Here is a 20,892-nt window from a genome sequence, read left to right on the forward strand (position 1 = left end):
GAAGCAAACATCGGTTGCTACGTCAACCGCAGAAGCTGAATACCTGACAGCTGGAAGTTGTTGTGCTCAACTTCTATGGATTCAACAACAACTAAGAGATTTCGGTGTCATCGCCGACGAATCACCAATATTCTGTGACAACACAAGTGTCATAGCAATCACGTACAATCCGGTTCTACATTCAAGAACTAAACATATCGACATAAGACATTATTTCATCCGGGAACATGTCCAGTAGAAGCACATCCGGTTGGAATATGTATCAACCGATCAACAAGTAGCCGACATATTCACAAAGCCTCTGCAGGAAGCTAAGTTCTATTTTTCAGAAATATTCTTGGTCTTGCCGATATAAATCAACTTATTTCTTAAACTGAAATGTTATTCACTTAAAAAGAAACATCGGCTTGAACAGACAAAACCATCAGCTCTTCTTAAAATATCGGAAAATTAAAATTACCACTATACTTATTGAAAAACCGCATTGCTTATCAGTTGTAATAAACCGACCAGTTATTTAGTACCTCACCAAATAACTGCATCGGGACTAATAACTGAAAACCAACCGGTTTCGATATACTTTACTTTGGAATATTTGGTTTTCCAACAAAAGGGAATAACTGATTGTGTTTGGACGTATCTGTTCTGAAAAGATTCCTTTTCAAAACAAAGCAGTCATGCCTCAAAAGACGTGAAGATACGATATCTCTCACCGTCTAGGCCTATGACTTACATCCATAGGGTATCAACCACCCCAAATCTTGGAAAGATCTCTTAGCCAACGGTTAATAGAATACAACGTGCATTATCCACCAGTTAACACCATCTACTGCCTAATATATAAGTTAGATGCACATCAACACATAATCACACATCTAAAATACTCAACACCTCTCAGAAACATCTCATCCTACTAGAGCAAAATGTCTCACATCTCTTTCCAAAACATCCTTCAAATTGAGTTTGATTCCGCCCTAGGGACAAACCATTTTGAGATCTACAAAATGATCAAATCAATTGAGAACTCCGGTCTAAGGAATTTTCTGAATGACCGACACATCATATTTCCCGATACCGTTGTGGAATTTTTCCAAAATGCAAGAGTTTTCCATGGTACCCCCTTTTTCGACACTCTCATCCAATCCAAGGTGAGAGGCACTGTCTTTAAGTTCACCGAAAAAGATCTTGCTCGGTGTTACGACCTACCAAGAAAAGGTCTCACCGACCTAACTCCTTCGGCTAAACAGAAGGCTGTCATGTTCCATCATTTTTCTCGCTCTCCTATTCCTGTTGATGATCACGGGGCAAGATTCTCGTTGAGGGCTGAATATCAGCTGCTTAACGATATAGTTGGTAAATCCATCCTTGGAAAGGATGTTACCAATGTTTCTATATCAAGTCTTTCAATATCATGACCGCCATCACCAATGAAGTTTCAGTCAACTGGTCAAGGTTGCTTTTTGACAACCTCATCTGGATGATCTCCACTCGTCACACCGACTTCATTCCCCAAATTAGCACTCTCCTTTTCGATCTCGGTGTTCCTCTCTGTCCAGGCGTAGGATTAAGCCCACTTCAAATCATGACAGGAGACTCGGCCGACGCATTCTTCGACCGCTTTGAGAAAGCTTGGAAGAAGAAACAGAGAGGCAGCTCCTCCTCCAGCCGCTAAGGAACCATCTCTTCGGACAACCGGTCGTTTTGCTGCATGCACCGATTGTATATTAATTATGTTGATCTTTTGTGTGTTTCTCTTGATTTCCTGTGGCACTACTTCACATCGGTCTAATATATTTCCTACTTTTATCTTATCCATTTTTGGCATATTAAATTCTAATTGCATGGAAACCACAAAACATTAAATTCAGTTAGTTCCCAACTAGATTCTCTACCTCGGACAAATTAAAATTATCACTTTCCAAGAAAATATGTCTTGAAAACATAAATATTCCTCTAAACCTTAAAGCATTGATAGGACATCTCATAAATGACAAAATCCTATAATAAATTCTCTTATTTTATCCTTCCCTCTTCTACATCCTATTTAAGGAGCCTCACACTTTCCTTCACAGATCACAATACACCTTGCAAGCATCGATTCAACCTTCTTCTCTCTAATCACATTTTGAAAATGTCTTACCCAACACTTCGAAACTTTCTATGTGTTAACTTTGAATCGATGCTCTCTTCTGATGACATTGAAACAAAAGAGATCGTGTTTGATTCACTCGTTAATACCGTCCTTCACGGATTTTTGGAAGTATCCGAACCCATTCTTCTTCCTGAGGTATTGGAGTTCGTCTCCAATGCTTCCATGCTTGACGACGATCTCATCGTCTCCATCATCAACGATACCAATATCATTCAAATCTCGGAAGATACCATTGCTGAAATGTTCAACCTCCCGACTGAGGGATTTTTGGATTTCCTCCCGGGTGAACGGAACGCATGATGAGTATGCTGACCTATTCTCCATTTCTGAAACTCCGGTTCCAAACAACGGCCTCAAATCCCAACTTGCCCCTCACATTCAATTACTTCATGAGATCGTCAACCGATCTATTCTATGCCAGGTTCCAAATCAGAACTACACCAAAAAGGCTTTCGATATGATGACCTATATCGTAGGTCCAACTCCAATCAACTGGGCCTCAATCATTTTTGAAAACATGAAAACAATGGATGTAACCAAGAAAAGGCTCGATTACGCTCCTCAGCTAAGCAAATCATTCGATCAACCGATCCAAGTCTTGGACCGGGATCACCGGTGAATTCAACGAATGTCCTCACCAAGTAATCGGCGGAAGAAAAGATGACCAGGATGGTTAATAGGTTGTTTGACTAGGTTCTTTCCAAAACGGTTTCCTTATTAAACCGCTCATGTTTTTCCAACCGATCTTATATCGGTTTTAATTTTATTATGTCTGTGTAATTTCTCTTTTATAATTATAAATCTTTGCCGATTAAATCATTAAACCTGTCATCAAAATTTTACCGCTCAAAGTTACCGCCAATAATTTTGGAGAGAAACTTTTGCGCCTTTTCCTTGATGTGACAGCTCACATCTTTCAATGCGTCGGTTCGCATTCTGAGACGCGTCCCATGCGGTCTATAAATACATCACATCTCTCACAAACTCATTTTTACGCTCTCTTTCAATGCGCCGGTCTATAAATGATCAAGGAATGTCTTGAAGAACTCTTCCGAGACACTATTGCACCATGGCAGGCTAAGATGGAAGAACAGACAGAATCATTGCACCAGATGATTGACTCTACGAATCAACGAATTGAAACCCTTGAAGAGGGAAATGCTCAAACCGACTCCTCATTAAAAGCGGTTTCAGCACAACTTGAAGAGTTAATCGCGGCTAAGTTGGCAGCCGACAAGGCAAGAATCAAAGAAAATGAGATGGCAGCTTTGAAGATCCAAGAAGAGGAAAATGAAAAACTAAGGGTTTTGAAGGAAAGGGAACAATTAGATGCGGAAATGGCACGACAGGTTAATGAAGAAGAAAATGTCGAGCCGGCACAGAACGCAGCCACATCTTCTATTCTGGCTATCCACGCAACAAGAGCTGAGGCGAAGAAAAGAAAACAAGCTGAAAGGGCAGCGGCTAAAAGAGCTCAATCGGTGATGGACGACTATGCTGACCCAACCGGTGTATCATAAGTCAACTTGGAACAATCGGACTCCAGTGAAGATGAGGAAAATGTTCCACCGCTGCAGAAAAGAACGCGTGTTGTTCCGATCAATGCGATGCCTTTTCAAATAGTTCCTCCAAGTTCCTTTCCTCACCAATCTCCGACCATCAAGCACCAACACGACGCTCACTAGCAACCGGTTACTCGGGCACTCGAGCATCCTCCTCTAGACCGGGTTACGATCCGTGCACTCCGAGAAAAGGATTGATGTCGGAATATCTCGGGGACATCATATACAGGGACAACAAGAAGAACGATAAGAAGAGGGAATAAATTTTCACCTATTTCCTTTATGTCCACTTTAGTCTATCCTATGTCTACTTCAGTTTATAAATATTCTCTATATATATAAGTATTTTTGAAAAACCGGCATATTTCTCACTTCTTGCATGGTTTTGAATATTTTAAATAAAATAATCAAAAATGGAGAAATTGATAGATAAAAGATAAATTTTTTCTCAAATAAAATAAAATTTTTCTCAAATAAAATAAAATTTTTCTCAAATTTTTCGCAAAAGTTTTCAAGTCTTTTCCAAAATATCTTTCAAAACAACAAACTCTTTAAACAATCACCGGACACATAATTTTGAATATTTTAAATAAAATAATCAAAAAGGGAAAAATTGTTAGATAAAATTGACCGGTTAATAAAACTTAACAAAATCAACTTACTGTGTAGGAACGGTCAAGAACCTCGAACGGTCAAGAATTACAACAAGTCAAGTAATCAAACCGGCTAGAAGAAGCAAGTGACAAATCCAAAACCTGAAGCTGTCTGGTTGAACTGATCAACCGGTCAACATGATCAGTTGGAATGAAGTATTCAATCTAAATACAAAGAACAAATCCAACGAGAAGACTATTTAAAGAAAGAAGTCAAGGATATCAAATAAAGAACATATTACAAATCGGTGCAAGTAAACACTTTGGGCATATGCAGAAGATGACATCAAAGACTTAGACTGTGACATTGCCATATTCATACAAGTCTGATGATATACTGCAGGCTGCAGAAGATTGCATGAAGAAAAGTTACCATTCTGGTATAAGTCAAATGAGCAATCTCCTAGGTGCAGGCAATTGTCCAACCGATAGTTGTTATAATCAAGTAAAGACAAATCAAAACCGGTCTGCTCTATGCCTTGGAAGTCTAAACCGCATTTAATGTTATGCTGATCCTCTGCTCAACCAATCAGATTCAAGGATTACTCTGAAGGTATCCGTTGAAGAAATGTGACCGTTGGCACATTTCACCTATAAAAGGAGAAGCTGAAGAAGTAGTGTTGTAAGAAGACACAAAACATAGAGAGAAACTACAATTATTGAGATTGTCTAAATGATAAAAAGCCTTTATCTCTCTAAAAGATTCAAAGCTTAAGTGTGTTTGTGAAGTGTATTACAATTTCTGTGAGAATTGTACGAGTGATTATCGAGCAGTAAATAAGACTCGATTGTGTATTGTGTGTGTATTCCTTAGTGAATATCCTTCTCGTAGTTTGAGAAGAAGGGGTGACGTAGGAGTTTTATCTCCGAACATCCATAAAAACCTGTCTCGTGCTTTACTTTCTGCCGGTTCCATTTTCTAACCGACTCATCTTTCTAACCATCTCATATCTTTCTAACCGTCTCATATATTTCTAACCGTCTCATATCTTTCTAACCGACTCACTAATCTTTAAACCAACTTTCTCCAAATCTCATCTCTATCCATCTTGTGTGTTGCTTCAATCTGAAACAAACCACTTCCGCACTTGAACTCGGTTCAAGGGTTTGTGACAGCTTGTGTAGTATTGAAACTTGTGTTAATTCTTAACCGGATTAGCGCCAACTGTTGAGTGTTGTCAGAGATTCTATTTTAGCCGGACCCCGGTCCACTATCGGCGATCTAAATCCTAACAATATATGTATGGAGCAGAATGTTATAGTCTTTACTAGAGTCCGAAGTGATGTTGAGCACATTTGGAAGGATATCATTTTTTATGGTAATGCACTCATTCGAACATGGAAGCGAAAACCCACTTGTGAAAAGAAATGGTCAATATATCATCTTGGGGATTCGATAAAATCCTCCTCCCAAAGATTTTTATTATCTCATTCCAGAAGGAAGACATAAGCAAATGATTTTTTATTATCTAATTCTAGAAGGAAGACAGAAGCAGTTACGGAAGATCAAGTTAAATACTATGAACAAGATAATCATGTTAATAAACATAAAAAAACATCAGCAGATCTAGAATCATGAATAAACAGAACTAACCAGCGATGGTGCGAACAAGTGTTACTCGTCCAGACAAATCTGTTACATGCTGAAATTTACATATGGAACTTATGAGTTTATGTTAAGAGAATCAACATACAAGTACAGAGGAAAAAATAGAACTGTACTCACAATGAAGGTATCATTAAAAGATTCGAAGATGTGTGCGACACCCTCACGAATAGCCAAGAGTCACAGTTTCTTCATTGCCTGTTCTTCCTATTCGACTACACAAACGGGGAATCAAATGAATCATTAAACCTAACAATACTAAGAAAACACAACAAACGGTGAAGTGAAGGATGAAGTAAAAAAAGCACCAAATGGCAAGCGAACCTGGATGCGGGAGGAGGTCGACATTATTGAAGGATAAGCGGAAGACGGAGGTACACATTGAAAGATCTCTGCGGCAGCACAAAATCGCAAGTTATAAACCCTACACTCTATGCGGTAGCACAAAATCAAGACAGAACTAAGCAGCAGGAGGGAATATAACAGATCCAGAACCCTATAAACTAGGAAGCATGGGTGCTTCGTTTCTGCAGCGCACTGCGCACCTGGTGCTTTGGGGGTGTGGGGTGCGGCTGGGAGTGCGTACGGGGTGCAACACGTGGCGTATTCTAGAATCGAATGTGAGGGGTGCGGGGGTGCGGGAATGGGGGTGCGGGAATGGTATTTTCAGTAAATATGAGTTTCAAAATATTAATAAAAACCCCAAATTAAAAAACCCCCCAAATATTAAATATGTCTATGAGCCGCCAGCCCCCAAATTAAAAAACATAATCTCTACGGTGCTTCTCTCTCGGTTGCCTGTCTTCCACTACCATTCTTCCACTATCAGGTTAGTTCTTCTTCTTCTATGTAAGAGAGAGAGAGATTATAGCAGATGGAATCAATGGCTTCCTCTAACTAAGCTTCAAGTACAACAGTCACTCCAAGCCAACAAAGTTCAGGCGATCTAAATCCTAACAATATATGTATGGAGCAGAATGTTATAGTCTTTACTAGAGTCCGAAGTGATGTTGAGCACATTTGGAAGGATATCGTTTTTTATGGTAATGCACTCATTCGAACATGGAAGCGAAAATCCACTTGTGAAAAGAAATGGTCGATATATCATCTTGGGGATGCGATTAGATAAATGTAGAACTCATAGCAAGATTTTTTCCTCAATCACGGGCTAAACCATAAACCTAGCTTGTTGTTTTTCCTATGAATCGGGTGTCTATTTTCCCCTAACTGATCTTTTCAAATAAGTGTAAGTATGGAGGTTTTAGAAAGATTAAGAAAATGCATAAAATTGGAATAAAGAAAGGCATGTGTTGATTGTTTAGAGAGAAGTAGTAAAAAAAAGGGCCTACACCAATTGGTTTACCAATTGGTACTGTCATGGTTACCAATCGGTATTACCCTATACCGATTTGATAATTTAACCAACTGGCATAGACCTTTTATCTTAAAAAAATGGAGATTGAATACTAACCTCTCTTATAACCAGCGGCAATAACAACTTCATTCTTACAACCCAAAGAGTTCTTCTCAGTCAGCACACCATCAACCTCACCAACATAATCTGACCTGATAACAGAAGAACAATTTCTTCAATTATTTTTAAACTGATTCGAGTTTAGAAAAATAAAATAGATCCAACCTTAATAACTTTGTCACTAGTTCATTATTAAAATTATGTATATCTGCCTTCTGGTGCATATTAACCTGTGAAACAAATGTATAAATTGGTAGAAGTAAAATAAATGTAAGGAAACAGAATCATCATTCTATTGAGAAAGTTTCTTAATGGAAGAAAGTTTCACTTTTTCACAAAATGGCAATGCTCAAAATGAACTCTTAACCAATTGCATAATTTGGGAGACTACAAGGCACATAGAAATACAAAGGCATAAACATGATTAGCAATTACAGGATTGACCGAGAATTGGTACTCCGAAGAAGTCAGCGATTCACAAATGGCCGTCAAAGGTAAAAAATGACGAAGATGGCAGACTCTTCCAAGCATTGAAACTCTATCTAAAGAAACAATTTAGAATGACGACAAGTTTAATAACAATCTTCACAAGGTTAAATAACGATCTTCACAAGGTTAAAGGCTGAACATTCCATCGAAACACAATCAAATATTTTTAGTCTAAGGTTGAATAATAGTACTACACTATCAACTTAATAGTACTGAGAGTCTAAATCAGAAAGCATAAAAAGACAGAAGAAACAGACGCAATACTGGCAGGTTGGTAATAAAATACTCCTCCCGAAGATTTTTATTATCTCATTCCAGAAGGAAGACAGAAGCAAATGATTTTTTATTATCTCATTCCAGAAGGAAGACATAAGCAGTTATGGAAGATCAAGTTAATACTATGAACAAAATAATCATGTTAATAAACATAAAAAAAACATCAGCAGATCTAGAATCGTGAATAAAAAGAACTAACCAGCGATGGTGCGAACAAGTGTTACTCGTCCAGACAAATCTGTTACATGCTGAAATATACATATGGAACTTATGAGTTTCTGTTAAGAGAATCAGCATACAAGTCAGAGAAACAAATAGAACTGTACTCACAATGAAGGTATCATTAAAAGATTCGAATATGTGTGCGACACCCTCACGAATAGCCAAGAGTCACAATTTCTTCATTGCCTGTTCTTCCTCTTCGACTACACAAACGGGGAATCAAATGAATCATTAAACCTAACAATACTAAGAAAACACAACAAACGGTGAAGTGAAGGATGAAGTAAAAAAAGCACCAAATGGCCAAGCGAACCTGGATGCGGGAGGAGGTCGACATTATTGAAGGATAAGCGGAGGACGGAGGTACACATTGAAAGATCTCTGCGGCAGCAAAAAATCGCAAGTTACAAACCCTACACTCTATGCGGAAATACAAAATCAAGACATAACTAAGCAGTAGGAGGGAATATAACAGATCCAGAACCCTATAAACTAGGAAGCATGGGTGCTTCGTTTCTATAGCGAACTGCGCACCGGGTGCTTTGGGGGTGCGGCTAGGAGTGCGTATGGGGTGCACCACGTGGCGTATCCCAGAATTGAAGGTGAGGGGTGCGGGGGGTGCGGGAATGGGGGTGCGGGAATGACATTTTCAGTAAATATGAGTTCCAAAATATTAAAAAAACCCAAATTAAAAAACCCACCAAATATTAAATATGACTATGAGCCCCCAGCCCCCAAATTAAAAAACCTAATCTTTACGGTGCTTCTCTCTCGGCTGTCTGTCTTCCACTACCATTCTTCCACTATCAGGTTAGTTCTTCTTCTTTTATGTGAGAGAGAGAGATTATAGCAGATGGAATCAATGACTTCCTCCAACTCAGCTTCAAGTACAACAGTCACTCCAAGCCAACAAAGTTCAAGCGATCTAAATCCTAACAATATATGTATGGAGCAGAATGTTATAATCTTTACTAGAGTCCGAAGTGATGTTGAGCACATTTGGAAGGATATCATTTTTTATGGTAATGCACTCATTCGAACATGGAAGCGAAAATCCACTTGTGAAAAGAAATGGTCGATATATCATCTTGGGGATAAGATTAGATAAATGTAGAACTCATAGCATGATTTTTTCCTCAATCACAGGCTAAACCATAAACCTAGCTTGTTGTTTTTCCTATGAATCGGGTGTCTATTTTCCCCTAACTGATCTTTTCAAATAAGTGTAAGTATGGAGGTTTTAGAAAGATTAAGAAAATGCATAAAATTTGAATAAAGAAAGGCATGTGTTGATTGTTTAGAGAGCACTAGTAAAAAAAAGGGCCTACACAAATTGGTTTACCAATTGGTACTATCATGGTTACCAATCGGTATTACCCTATACCGATTTGGTAATTTAACCAACTGGAATAGACCTTTTATCTTAAAAAAATGGAGATTGGATACTAACCTCTCTTATAACCAGCGATAATAACAACTTCCTTCTTACAACCCAAAGAGTTCTTCTCAGTCAACACAACATCAACCTCACCAACATAATCTGACCTGATAACAGAAGAACAATTTCATCAATTATTTTTAAACTTATTCGAGTTTAGAAAAATAAAATAGATCCAACCTTAATAACTTTGTCACTGATTCATTTTTAAAATTATGTATATCTGCCTTCTAGTGCATATTAACCTGTGAAACAAATGTATAAATTGGTAGAAGTAAAATTAATGTAAGGAAACAGAATCATCATTCTATTGAGAAAGTTTCTTAATGGAAGAAAGTTTCACTTTTTTACAAAATGGCAATGCTCAAAATGAACTCTTAACCAACTGCATAATTTGGGAGACTACAAGGCACAGAGAAATACAAAGGCATAAACATGTTTAGCAATTACAGGATTGACCGAGAATTGGTACTCCGAAAAAGTCAGCGATTCACAAATGGCCGTCAAAGGTTAAAAATGACGAAGATGGCAGACTCTTCCAAACATTGAAACTCTATCTAAAGAAACAATTTAGAATGACGACAAGTTTAATAACAATCTTCACAAGGTTAAATAATGATCTTCACAAGGTTAAAGGCTAAGGTTAAAGGCTGAACATTCCATCGAAACACAATCAGATATTTTTAGTCTAAGGTTGAATAATAGTACTACACTATCAACTTAATAGTACTGAGAGTCTAAATCAGAAAGCATAAAAAGACAAAAGAAACAGACGCAATACTGGCAGGTTGGTAATAAAATACTCCTCCCGAAGATTTTTATTATCTCATTCCAGAAGGAAGACAGAAGCAAATGATTTTTTATTATCTCATTCCAGAAGGAAGACATAAGCAGTTATGGAAGATCAAGTTAAATACTATGAACAAGATAATCATGTTAATAAACATAAAAAAAACATCAGCAGATCTAGAATCATGAATAAACAGAACTAACCAGCGATGGTGCGAACAAGTGTTACTCGTCTAGACAAATCTGTTACATGCTGAAATTTACATATGGAACATATGAGTTTCTATTAAGAGAATCAACATATAAGTACAGAGAAACAAATAGAACTGTACTCACAATGAAGGTATCATTAAAAGATTCGAAGATGTGTGCGACACCCTCACGAATAGCCAAGAGTCACAGTTTCTTCATTGCCCGTTCTTCCTCTTCGACTACACAAATGGGTAATCAAATGAATCATTAAACCTAACAATAATAAGAAAACACAACAAACGGTGAAGTGAAGGATGAAGTAAAAAAAGCACCAAATGGCCAAGCGAAACTGGATGCGGGAGGAGGTCGACATTATTGAAGGATAAGAGGAGGACGGAGGTACACATTGAAAAATCTCTGCGGCAGCACAAAATCGCAAGTTACAAACCCTACACTTTATGCGGCAGCACAAAATCAAGACAGAACTAAGCAGTAGGAGGGAATATAACAGATCCAGAACCCTATAAACTAGGAAGCATGTGTGCTTCGTTTCTATAGCGAACTGCACACCGGGTGCTTTGGGGGTGCGGGGGTGCGGCTAGGAGTGCGTACGGGGTGCACCACGTGGCGTATCCCAGAATCGAAGGTGAGGGGAGCGGGGGGTGCGGGAATGACATTTTCAGTAAATATGAGTTCCAAAATATTAAAAAAAACCCCAAATTAAAAACCCTCCCAAATATTAAATATGACTATGAGCCCCCAACCCCCAAATTAAAAAACCTAATCTCTACGGTGCTTCTCTCTCGGCTGCCTGTCTTCCACTACCATTCTTCCCCTATCAGGTTAGTTCTTCTTCTTCTTCTATGTGAGAGAGAGAGAGAGAGATTATATAAGATGGAATCAATGGCTTCCTCTAACTCAGCTTCAAGTACGACAGTCACTCCAAGCCAACAAAGTTCAGGCGATCTAAATCCTAACAATATATGTATGGAGCAGAATGTTATATTCTTTACTAGAGTCCGAAGTGATGTTGAGCACATTTGGAAGGATATCATTTTTTATGGTAATGCACTCATTCGAACATGGAAGCGAAAACCCACTTGTGAAAAGAAATGGTCGATATATCATCTTAGGGATGCGATTAGATAAATGTAGAACTCATAGCAAGATTTTTTCCTCAATCACGGGCTAAACCATAAACCTAGCTTGTTGTTTTTCCTATGAATCGGGTGTCTATTTTCCCTTAACTGATCTTTTCAAATAAGTGTATGTATGGAGGTTTTATAAAGATTAAGAAAATGCATAAAATTTGAATAAAGAAAGGCATGTGTTGATTGTTTAGAGAGCACGAGTAAAAAAAAGGGCCTACACCAATTGGTAACCAATTGGTTTACCAATTGGTGCTATCATGGTTACCAATCGGTATTACCCTATACCGATTTGGTAATTTAACCAACCGGTATAGACCTTTTATCTTAAAAAAATGGAGATTGGATACTAACCTCTCTTATAACCGGCGACAATAACAACTTCCTTCTTACAACCCAAAGAGTTCTTCTCACTCAGCACACCATCAACCTCACCAACATAATCTGACCTGATAACAGAAGAACAATTTCATCAATTATTTTTAAACTGATTCGAGTTTAGAAAAATAAAATAGATCCAACCTTAATAACTTTGTCACTAGTTCAATATTAAAATTATGTATATCTGCATTCTGGTGCATATTAACCTGTGAAACAAATGTATAAATTGGTAGAAGTAAAATAAATGTAAGGAAAAAGAATCATCATTATATTGAGAAAGTTTCTTAATGAAAGAAAGTTTCACTTTTTCACAAAATGGCAATGCTCAAAATGAACTCTTAACCAACTGCATAATTTGGGAGACTACAAGGCACGGAGAAATACAAAGGCATAAACATGATTAGCAATTACAGGATTGACCGAGAATTGGTACTCCCAAGAAGTCAGCGATTCACAAATGGTCATCAAAGGTAAAAAATGACGAAGATGACAAACTCTTCCAAGCATTGAAACTCTATCTAAAGAAACAATTTTGAATGACGACAAGTTTAATAACAATCTTCACAAGGTTAAATAACGATCTTCACAAGGTTAAAGTTTGAACATTCCATCGAAACACAATCATATATTTTTAGTCTAAGGTTGAATAATAGTACTACACTATCAACTTAACAGTACTGAGAGTCTAAATCAGAAAGCATAAAAAGACAGAAGAAGCAGACGCAATACTGACAGGTTGCTAATAAAATCCTCCTCCCGAAGATTTTTATTATCTCATTCCAGAAGGAAGACAGAAGCAAATGATTTTTTATTATCTCATTCCAGATAGAAGACAGAAGCAGTTATGGAAGATCAAGTTAAATACTATGAACAAGATAATCATGTTAATAAACATAAAACAAACATCAGCAGATTTAGAATCATGAATAAACAGAACTAACCAGCGATGGTGCGAACAAGTGTTACTCGTTCAGACAAATCTGTTACATGCTGAAATTTACATATGGAACTTATGAGTTTCTATTAAGAGAATCAGCATACAAGTACAGAGAAACAAATAGAACTGTACTCATAATGAAGGTATCATTAAAAGATTCGAAGATGTGTGCGACACCTTCACGAATAGCCAAGAGTCACAGTTTCTTCATTGCATGTTCTTCCTCTTCGACTACACAAACTGGGAATCAAATGAATTATTAAACCTAACAATACTAAGAAAACACAATAAACGGTGAAGTGAAGGATGAAGTAAAAAAAGCACCAAATGGCCAAGCGAACCTGGATGTGGGAGGAGATCGACATTATTGAAGGATAAGCGGAGGACGGAGGTACACATTAAAAGATCTCTGCGGCAGCACAAAATCGCAAGTTACAAACCCTACACTTTATGCGACAACACAAAATCAAGACAGAACTAAGCAGTAGGAGGGAATATAATAGATCCAGAACCCTATAAACTAGGAATCATGGGTGCTTCGTTTCTGTAGCGCACTACGCACCGGGTGCTTTGGGGGTGCGGGGGTGCGGCTGTGAGTGCGTACGGGGTGCACCACGTGGCGTATCCCAGAATCGAAGATGAGGGGTGCGGGGGGTGCGGGAATGGCATTTTCAGTAAATATGAGTTCCAAAATATTTAAAAAAACCCCAAATTAAAAAACCCCCCAAATATTAAATATGACTATGAGCCCCAACCCCCAAATTAAAAAACCTAATCTCTACGGTGCTTCTCTCTCGGCTGCCTGTCTTCCACTACCATTCTTCCACTATCAGGTTAGTTCTTCTTCTTCTATGTGAGAGAGAGAGATATTATAGCAGATGGAATCAATGGCTTCCTCTAACTCAGCTTCAATTACGACAGTCACTCCAAGCCAACAAAGTTCAGGCGATCTAAATCCTAACAATATATGTATGGAGCAGAATGTTATAATCTTTACTAGAGTCCGAAGTGATGTTGAGCACATTTGGAAGGATATCATTTTTTATGGTAATGCACTCATTCGAACATGGAAGCGAAAATCCACTTGTGAAAAGAAATGGTCGATATATCATCTTGGGGATGCGACTAGATAAATGTAGAACTCATAGCAAGATTTTTTCCTCAATCACGGGCTAAACCATAAAACTAGCTTGTTGTTTTTCCTATGAATCGGGTGTCTATTTTCCCTTAACTGATCTTTTCAAATAAGTGTAAGTATGAAGGTTTTAGAAAGATTAAGAAAATGCATAAAATTGGAATAAAGAAAGGCATGTGTTGATTGTTTAGAGAGCACTAGTAAAAAAAAAAGGGCCTACACCAATTGGTTTACCAATTGGTTTACCAATTGGTACTGTCATGGTTACCAATCGGTATTACCTTATACCGATTTGGTAATTTAACCAACCGGCATAGACCTTTTATATTAAAAAAATGGAGATTGGATACTAACCTCTCTTATAACCAGCGGCAATAACAACTTCCTTCTTACAACTCAAAGAGTTCTTCTCAGTCAACACACCATCAACCTCACCAACATAATCTGACCTGATAACAGAAGAACAATTTCATCAATTATTTTTAAATTGATTCGAGTTTAGAAAAATAAAATAGATCCAACCTTAATAACTTTTTCACTGGTTCATTATTAAAATTATGTATATCTGCATTCTGGTGCATACTAACCTGTTAAACAAATGTATAAATTGGTAGAAGTAAAATAAATGTAAGGAAAAAGAATCATCATTCTATTGAGAAAGTTTCTTAATGGAAGAAAGTTTCACTTTTTTACAAAATGGCAATGCTCAAAATGAACTCTTAACCAACTGCATAATTTGGGAGACTACAAGGCACAGAGAAATACAAAGGCATAAACATGATTAGCAATTACAGAATTGACCGAGAATTGGTACTCTGAAGAAGTCAGCGATTCACAAATGGTCGTCAAAGGTAAAAAATGACGAAGATGGTAGACTCTTCCAAGCATTGAAACTCTATCTAAATAAACAATTTAGAATGACGACAAGTTTAATAACAATCTTCACAAGGTTAAATAACGATCTTCACAAGGTTAAAGGTTGAACATTCCATCGAAACACAATCATATATTTTTAGTCTAAGGTTGAATAATAGTACTACACTATCAACTTAACAGTACTGAGAGTCTAAATCAGAAAGCATTAAAAGACAGAAGAAACAGACGCAATACTGACAGGTTGCTAATAAAATCCTCCTCCCGAAGATTTTTATTATCTCATTCCAGAAGGAAGACAGAAGCAAATGATTTTTTATTATCTCATTCCAGAAGGAAGACAGAAGCAGTTATGGAAGATAAAGTTAAATACTATGAACAAGATAATCATGTTAATAAACATAAAAAAAACATCAGCAGATCTAGAATCATGAATAAACAGAACTAACCAGCGATGGTGCGAACAAGTGTTACTCGTCCAGACAAATCTGTTACATGCTGAAATTTACATATGGAACTTATGAGTTTCTGTTAAGAGAATCAGCATACAAGTACAGAGAAACAAATAGAACTGTACTCATAATGAAGGTATCATTAAAAGATTCGAAGATGTGTGCGACACCCTCACGAATAGCCAAGAGTCACAGTTTCTTCATTGCATGTTCTTCCTCTTTGACTACACAAACGGGGAATCAAATGAATCATTAAACCTAACAATACTAAGAAAACACAATAAACGGTGAAGTGAAGGATGAAGTAAAAAAAGCACCAAATGGCCAAGCGAACCTGGATGCGGGAGGAGGTCGACATTATTGAAGGATAAGCGGAGGACGGAGGTACACATTAAAAGATCTCTGCGGCAGCACAAAATCGCAAGTTACAAACCCTACACTTTATGCGACAACACAAAATCAAGACAGAACTAAGCAGCATGAGGGAATATAACAGATCCAGAACCCTATAAACTAGGAAGCATGGGTGCTTCGTTTCTGTAGCGCACTACGCACCGGGTGCTTTGGGGGTGCGGGGGTGCGGGGTGCGGCTGGGAGTGCGTACGGGGTGCACCACGTGGCGTATCCCAGAATCGAAGATGAGGGGTGCGGGGGGTGCGGGAATGACATTTTCAGTAAATATGAGTTCCAAAATATTTAAAAAAAACCCAAATTAAAAAACCCCCCAAATATTAAATATGACTATGAGCCCCCAGCCCCCAAATTAAAAAACCTAATCTCTACGGTGCTTCTCTCTCGGCTGTCTGTCTTCCACTACCATTCTTCCACTATTAGGTTAGTTCTTCTTCTTCTATGTGAAAGAGAGAGAGATATTATAGCAGATGGAATCAATAGCTTCCTCTAACTCAACTTCAATTACGACAGTCACTCCAAGCCAACAAAGTTCAGGCGATCTAAATCCTAACAATATATGTTTGGAGCAGAATATTATAATCTTTACTAGAGTCCGAAGTGATGTTGAGCACATTTGGAAGGATATCATTTTTTATGGTAATGCACTCATTCGAACATGGAAGCGAAAATCCACTTGTGAAAAGAAATGGTCGATATATCATCTTGGGGATGCGATTAGATAAATGTAGAACTCATAGAAAGATTTTTTCCTCAATCACGGGCTAAATCATAAACCTAGCTTGTTGTTTTTCCTATGAATCGGGTGTCTATTTTCCCTTAACTGATCTTTTCAAATAAGTGCAAGTATGGAGGTTTTAGAAAGATTAAGAAAATTCATAAAATAGGAATAAAGAAAAGCATGTGTTGATTGTTTAGAGAGCACTAGTAAAAAAAAGGGCCTACACCAATTGGTTTACCAATTGGTACTATCATGGTTACCAATCGGTATTACCCTATACTGATTTGGTAATTTAACCAACCGGTATTGAAAAATGGAGATTGAATACTAACCTCTCTTATAACCAGCGACAATAATAACTTCCTTCTTACAACCCAAAGAGTTCTTCTCAGTCAGCACACCATCAACCTCACCAACATAATCTGACCTGATAATAGAAGAACAATTTCATCAATTATTTTTAAATTGATTCGAGTTTAGAAAAATAAAATAGATCCAACCTTAATAACTTTGTCACTAGTTCATTATTAAAATTATGTATATCTGCCTTCTAGTGCATATTAACTTGTTAAACACATGTATAAATTGGTAGAAGTAAAATAAATGTAAGGAAAAAGAATCATCATTATATTGAGAAAGTTTCTTAATGGAAGAAAGTTTCACTTTTTCACAAAATGGCAATGCTCAAAATGAACTCTTAACCAACTGCATAATTTGGGAGACTACAAGGCACAGAGAAATACAAAGGCATAAACATGATTAGAAATTACAAGATTGACCGAGAATTGGTACTCTAAAGAAGTCAGCGATTCACAAATGGTCGTCAAAGGTAAAAAATGACGAAGATGGCAGACTCTTCAAAGCATTGAAACTCTATCTAAAAAACAATTTAGAATGACGACAAGTTTAATAACAATCTTCACAAGGTTAAATAACGGTCTTCACAAGGTTAAAGGCTGAACATTCCATCGAAACACAATCATATATTTTTTGTCTAAGGTTGAATAATAGTACTACACTATCAACTTAACAGTACTGAGAGTCTAAATCAGAAAGCATAAAAAGACAGAAGAAACAGACGCAATACTGACATGTTGCTAATAAAATCCTCCTCCCGAAGATTTTTATTATCTCATTCCAGAAGGAAGACATAAGCAAATGATTTTTTATTATCTCATTCCAGAAGGAAGACAGAAGCAGTTATGGAAGATCAAGTTAAATACTATGAACAAGATAATCATGTTAATAAACATAAAAAAAACATCAGCAGATCTAGAATCATGAATAAACAGAACTAACCAGCGATGGTGCGAACAAGTGTTACTCGTCTAGACAAATCTGTTACATGCTGAAATTTACATATGGAACATATGAGTTTCTATTAAGAGAATCAACATATAAGTACAGAGAAACAAATAGAACTGTACTCACAATGAAGGTGTCATTAAAAGATTCGAAGATGTGTGCGACACCTTCACGAATAGCCAAGAGTCACAGTTTCTTCATTGCATGTTCTTCCTCTTCGACTACACAAACGGGGAATCAAATTAATCATTAAACCTAACAATATTAAGAAAACACAACAAACGGTGAAGTGAAGGATGAAGTAAAAAAAGCACCAAATGGCCAAGCAAACCTGGATGCGGGAGGAGGTCGACATTATTGAAGGATAATCGGAGGACGGAGGTACACATTGAAAGATCTCTACGGCAGCACAAAATCGCAAGTTACAAACCCTACACTCTATGCGGCAGCACAAAATCAAGACAGAACTAAGTAGCAGGAGGGAATATAACAGATCCAGAACCGTATAAACTAAGAAGCATGGGTGCTTCATTTCTATAGCGCACTACGTACCGGGTGCTTTGGGGGTGCGTGGGTGCGGCTGGGAGTGCGTACGAGGTGCACCACGTGGCGTATCCCAGAATCGAAGGTGTGGGGTGCGGGGGGTGCGGGAATGGTATTTTCAGTAAATATGAGTTCCAAAATATTAAAAAAAACTCCAAATTAAAAAATCCCCCAAATATTAAATATGACTATGAGCCCCCAGCCCCCAAATTAAAAAACCTAATCTCTACGATGCTTCTCTCTCGGCTGTCTGTCTTCCACTACCATTCTTCCACTCTCAGGTTAGTTCTTTTTCTTCTATGTGAGAGAGGGAGAGAGATTATAGCAGATGGAATCAATGGCTTCCTCTAACTCAGCTTCAAGTACAACAGTCACTCCAAGCCAACAAAGTTCAGGCGATCTAAATCCTAACAATATATGTATGGAGCAGAATGTTATAGTCTTTACTAGAGTCCGAAGTGATGTTGAGCACATTTGGAAGGATATCATTTTTTATGGTAATGCACTCATTCGAACATGGAAGCGAAAATCCACTTGTGAAAAGAAATGGTCGATATATCATCTTGGGGATGCGATTAGATAAATGTAGAACTCATAGCAAGATTTTTTCCTCAATCACGGGCTAAACCATAAACCTAGCTTGTTGTTTTTCCTATGAATCGGGTGTCTATTTTCCCTTAACTGATCTTTTCAAATAAGTGTAAGTATGGAGGTTTTAGAAAGATTAAGAAAATGCATAAAATTGGAATAAAGAAAGGCATGTGTTGATTGTTTAGAGAGCACTAGTAAAAAAAGGGCCTACACCAATTGGTTTACCAATTGGTACTGTCATGGTTACCAATCGGTATTACCCTATACCGATTTGGTAATTTAACCAACCGGCATAGACCTTTTATCTTAAAAAAATGGAGATTGGATACTAACCTCTCTTATAACCAGCGGCAATATCAATTTCCTTCTTACAACCCAAAGAGTTCTTCTCAGTCAGCACACCATCAACCTCACCAACATAATCTGACCTGATAACAGAAGAACAATTTCATCAATTATTTTTAAATTGATTCGAGTTTAGAAAAATAAAATAGATCCAACCTTAATAACTTTGTCACTAGTTCATTATTAAAATTATGTATATCTGCCTTCTAGTGCATATTAACTTGTTAAACACATGTATAAATTGGTAGAAGTAAAATAAATGTAAGGAAAAAGAATCATCATTCTATTGAGAAAGTTTCTTAATGGAAGAAAGTTTCACTTTTTCACAAAATGGCAATGCTCAAAATGAACTTTTAACCAACTGCATAATTTGGGAGACTACAAGGCACAGAGAAATACAAAGGCATAAACATGATTAGCAATTACAAGATTGACCGAGAATTGGTACTCTAAAGAAGTCAGCGATTCACAAATGGTCGTCAAAGGTAAAAAATGACGAAGATGGCAGACTCTTCAAAGCATTGAAACTCTATCTAAAAAACAATTTAGAATGACGACAAGTTTAATAACAATCTTCACAAGGTTAAATAACGGTCTTCACAAGGTTAAAGGCTGAACATTCCATCAAAACACAATCATATATTTTTTGTCTAAGGTTGAATAATAGTACTACACTATCAACTTAACAGTACTGAGAGTCTAAATCAGAAAGCATAAAAAGACAAAAGAAACAGACGCAATACTGACATGTTGCTAATAAAATCCTCCTCCCGAAGATTTTTATTATCTCATTCCAGAAGGAAGACATAAGCAAATGATTTTTTATTATCTCATTCCAGAAGGAAGACAGAAGCAGTTATGGAAGATCAAGTTAAATACTATGAACAAGATAATCATGTTAATAAACATAAAAAAAACATCAGCAGATCTAGAATCATGAATAAACAGAACTAACCAGCGATGGTGCGAACAAGTGTTACTCGTCTAGACAAATCTGTTACATGCTGAAATTTACATATGGAACATATGAGTTTCTATTAAGAGAATCAACATATAAGTACAGAGAAACAAATAGAACTGTACTCACAATGAAGGTGTCATTAATAGATTCGAAGATGTGTGCGACACCTTCACGAATAGCCAAGAGTCACAGTTTCTTCATTGCATGTTCTTCCTCTTCGACTACACAAACGGGGA

Source organism: Impatiens glandulifera, chromosome 1 (assembly GCF_907164915.1).
Source record: "Impatiens glandulifera chromosome 1, dImpGla2.1, whole genome shotgun sequence".
Classification (NCBI taxonomy): Eukaryota; Viridiplantae; Streptophyta; class Magnoliopsida; order Ericales; family Balsaminaceae; genus Impatiens; species Impatiens glandulifera.